This window comes from Varanus komodoensis, unplaced genomic scaffold (assembly GCF_004798865.1).
Source record: "Varanus komodoensis strain SLA01 unplaced genomic scaffold, ASM479886v1 scaffold42, whole genome shotgun sequence".
NCBI lineage: Eukaryota > Metazoa > Chordata > Lepidosauria > Squamata > Varanidae > Varanus > Varanus komodoensis.
In genome coordinates, this window is record NW_025335972.1 from 1,851,752 (window position 1) to 1,856,256 (window position 4,505).

The 4,505-nt window shown below is 49.4% G+C and overlaps 1 protein-coding gene across 5 annotated transcripts in view; it reads left to right on the forward strand.

Moving 5' to 3' along the window:
- The first annotated feature begins 2,060 nt into the window (after positions 1 to 2,060).
- PNCK (pregnancy up-regulated nonubiquitous CaM kinase) overlaps positions 2,061 to 4,505 on the forward strand; it is a 48,957-nt gene continuing 46,512 nt past the window's right edge. For 4 of the 5 annotated variants that reach the window (XR_006416035.1, XR_006416036.1, XR_006416037.1 and 1 more), the window contains exon 1: positions 2,061 to 2,108. The gene's annotated coding sequence lies outside the window, so the exon portion shown is untranslated. Of the gene's footprint in view, positions 2,109 to 2,377; positions 2,498 to 4,505 lie in introns of those variants that run through there. The other variant, XM_044443635.1, reaches the window with a different exon arrangement.

Consider the following 4,505-nt stretch of genomic DNA (forward strand, 5'->3'; position numbering starts at 1 on the left):
TCAATCCAGGGCAGAGCCCTTTCCAAAATTTCAATTTGGAAATGTTGCCAAAGGCAAAAGGGGTGGGGGTCAAAATACCAGCCTATTTTGGCTTAAAACTCATCCTGTCAGTAGCTAAGCCTTAGGAGAGGCCTTTCAGCATTTCAGAATGGGGGGAAATACACCAAAAGTGGAAAAACCATCAGAGGACAAGTGGATGCATGGGGCCAAGAGAAGGGGCTATCAGTGACTCCCTAGAACACTAGATTTAGCCCTGAGGTTTTGCATTCCAGTCTAATCCAAAGTCTTGCTTACAGTCATGGCCTCTCTCAAGGGCTTAGGCAACAGAGGTGAAACAATGACCTCCCAAATTCTGCCGGTGTACTACAGCTTGCAAGAACAGGAGAAAGGCCACACTGGATCAGGCCAAAGGTCCATCTGGTCAAGCACTCAGTTCACATGGTGGCAAACCAGCTGCCCACAGGATCCCTCAAGCAGGATGGGCACAAGACCTCTACTTGCCCAAGTTCCTCAGCAACTGGAGTACGCAGGCAGGCCACCTCTGATAATGGAAGTAGCACAGATAGCCTCTTCCATGGATCTGTCCAATCCCTTTTTACAGCCATCCAGATTGGCGGTCATCTCCACTTCCCATGGCAGTAAATTCCATAGTTTAACTATTTGCTGTGTGAAGAAGGGTTTCCCGTTATCAGTCTTAAACTTCCCCACCAGTCAGCTTCATGGGATGACCCCAGCTTTGAGTGTTATGGGAGAGGAAGAAATGTCTTCTCCACTTTCTCCTCACCACACATTATCATGTCTTACCTTACTCTCCTTTTTCTAAACTGAACAGTCCAATTGTAGCCACTCCTCAAAGGGGAATTCCTCCAGCCCCTAGACAGTTTTAGTTGCCTTTCTCTTCACTAAACTCAGTCATGGCCTTTTTCAGGTGCTGTGACCAGAATTTAGAATATTCTAAGTGCAGTCAACACCAAAAATTAGTATAAGGGGAGTATGATCTTGGCGGTTCTATTTTGAATTCCTTTCCTAGCCATGCCTCACATGGAGTTTGCCTTTTTCACAGTAGCTGTGCACTGGGCCAACGCTGTTGTTAAGCTGCCCAACACAGCAGCGAGATCCTGTTCTTCTTCAGTTCCTCCATCAGTTCACAAAACATCAGCTCCTGTCACTCCTGGGGCTGCCAGGATCTGGAGCCTAACAAGATCTGTAGGGCCACAGAGTTTCTTATCATCCACGTACAGAGTGGCTCATAAGCGAGGCATGATGGGAACAGTTCTCTGCGGTGGCGCCCAATCTATGGAATGCGCTCCCCAGAGAGGTCCGCCTGGCACCGTCATTTGTTTTTCGGTGCCAGGCAAAGACCTTTTTATTCAAATGTCATTTTAATTGTTAATAGTATTTAGTCATTTTATTCTTTGGCCAGGGAGACTTAATTTATACTGTTAATTTATATTATTCTATGGAAGTTTATTTATGGATGTGAGCAGCCCCGAGGCTTCGGCGAATGGGGCGGCATAGAAGTCTCCTAAACAAACAAACAAACAAACAAACAAACAGGGCCCCTCCTGTGGCTGCCTGCAGCACCTCCTCCTCCTCAACATTTTAGTGTTCAAAGCGCTTCATACATATTATATAGTAATCCTTACCACAACCCTGTGAGGAAGTTCTGTCTCATGGACCTATTGCAGGTAGGTGTGGAAGGGGAGTCCTTAGGCTCAGATTGGCTCTGCTAAGGCTGCCCAGGCCTGCCCACCTCCTGCAGAGGCAGTGCTCTAGCAGATCAATCCTGCGGCGCATGGCTGCCTGCTCTTTGGCTCCAAAGCTCTACTGCACCGGCCTCTGGAGGTTCTTTTTTTTAGCGATCACGGTCTTGCTTCGTTCCTGCTCCTAGGGCCTTATCTTCCCTATTCCATCCCAGGCAGCAGCTCTGCGTAGTCCAGCTCCGAGTGACCGCTAGTGTCCCTCTTGAGTGATTGAGTCCCTCTTTGAGCCGTTTCAGAGACACCACATGCCTGCCTATTATTTCCTTACAAGGCAGGGCTGGAGAGACGCTTTAAAGGGAGACGGATCAGGAGGGTGGCGTAACCCAGCGCGCCAGGCGTGGAGAGGTGGGCTGGCTAGAAGGGAGGGGGCTTGTGGACGGGGGGGGGGGGCTCCCTGCCTGTAGCATGGGCCAACCCTGGCGGGTGTCCAAGAGCGCCTGCAGCAGCAGGTAGGAGCAGGAGGGAGGCGGTGCTGGGAGAAAGGGTCCGGAGAGGTGAGGGGGAGGCGAAGTGAGGCTCCTCGGTGCAGCCCCTGCCTGCGGAGGCCCGCGCACACGTCCACACAGAGGCGCGCCCGAGCGCGCGCGCGCGGGCACGACCCACTCTCCCCACCCACCCCACCCCGCGCCTCGCCTCGCGTGCATCACCAGCACCCGCGATCTGGGAACCGCGCGCGGGATGCGGACGCCGAAGGAATGTAAACGAGCACGGATTGCAGTGGAGGAAGCGCGCTGGTCAGTGTCGGTGGGGGTGGAGGATCGGATGAAGGGCTGAAACGTGGCGAGGTCGTGGTGCCTGGGTTGGGCGTGTGTGTGCGTGAGTGAGTGCGAGTGTCTGCGCCCCTGTGTGTGTGAGAGAGGGAGAGGGGGAGGCGGGGGGTTGGCAGCCCTGCGGTTGCCTGGTGCTGCTGTGTTTATGCTCGTAGCAGGGAGCCTCCTCGTTCGTAAGAGAAGGCAGTTTGTCGCGTTCACACGGTGATCACAGAGCCCTGCAGGAAGGATGGTGTTTATGTAGGTGCTTTAAAAACGTGAAACGTATTGCGTGAAAGGTAGAGGAATCATTTTAGTGGCTTGGTGTAAGGGAGAGTGAAGATGGGAAAGTGTGCATGGGTGCAGCCCTCCCCATACTTGTTAGGGAATAAGTACGATAGAGTTCAATGAGACTTTGAAGTAAAATGCTTCAGGGTTGCAGTGCCAATAAACTTTTTGTGGACCTGAGCATTCAGTTTAGCCGAGAAGCCTGCTTGTGGATGGGCAAAGAATGGGCAACTTTACTTGACTGATGGTAAATAACGCGCGTTTAATTTGCTCTTGGGTTTGTGGAAGGACAAAAAAATCATTCTTCTTTGCTGTCCATCCAAACAGGTGGATGGATGCACCATTTGCTGAAGAGCATGTGCCAATGTATAATATTTAACCAGTCTTGTTTGTTGCTTCTGAATGTATGTGTTGCCCTCCTGTAGCAGAGTTCATGCTATGCCTTTCCTCTTCTTGTTAGATTAATCTGAGCTTGTCAATCCATCCGTATATTCTTTTCTGCTTCCACTCTTTCCATTATTCTGAATCCTTTCTGTCCATCCATCAGTTTGCCCAGTCATTTTCTTAACTCCCCACATGGTTGGCCCCCCTTTTCATTACCAATGATTATGTGCTTTTCTCTTATTTAAAACGTACCTCCCTCCTTCAACTGGTGCTTCATCATCTTATGTGCACCCCTCTTGCTGTCCCAACTCTCAGTCCTCCTGTTTATTTGCAGTAATCCATCTGTCCACTAATTCCCCCTCCACACATGCACCCTCCTCATGCCTTCATCCGTCCCCCATTCATGCCTATTTTTATCACTCATACCTCCATATCTATCTATGCAACATCAGATCTTGTTTTGCTAAGACAACGCTGTACACTTGTATGCACACACATGCACACACACACTTGCACATTTCTCTTGCATGACATGCTTAGTGCTTATGCCGCAGATTCAAAGTACCTGCATTGCCCATCCGTATGGGTACATTTTTGAGATGGCATAAGGGACACACACACGTGCAGTGAAATTTCTGCGGTAGATGGTTACACATCTTCATTCCTCAAATATTATTGCTGCATTATAATTTTTACGTGTTACACCTCCCTAAAGCTCCACACATTTTCAAGACAACAGCATGTCTGACAGCATTCAAAGGCACTACACCTGTATAATAGGAATCACAGTGTTATGCATCTCACAAGTGGTATTTATTTAGACTATTTATTATTATATTTATATCCCACCTTATTTTCCTTTCAAGGAACTCAAGGTGGCTTACATAATTCTCCTCCTCCCTTCAGTTTTGTCCTCACAACAACAGCCCTGTGAGGTAGATTGGGCTGAGAGCCTGTGAATGGCCCAAAGTCACACGTTTGGCTTCATGGCTGAGTGGGGACTTGAACCTGGATCTTCTGAGTCCCAGCCCCGCACTCTTAACCACTACACCACACTGGATCTCAGTTGCCCAGTATGTAGGTAACACCCACCCCATGTCAAAAGGGTAATCATTACATTCTGCCAGCACACACTGCCATCATTCATTAAAAAAGTAAGAGCAGTTGAACACAATTCCTTCCTCAGCACACGTACATGACACACTGGTGCTCACACACAATTCTGTCTGTGAGCAGCACACACTGAGAGCACAAGAAGATGGCTCCAGCCGTGAGTCTGGATAGTAGAAGGGACATGGGGAAGTACAGACCTGTTAGCCTT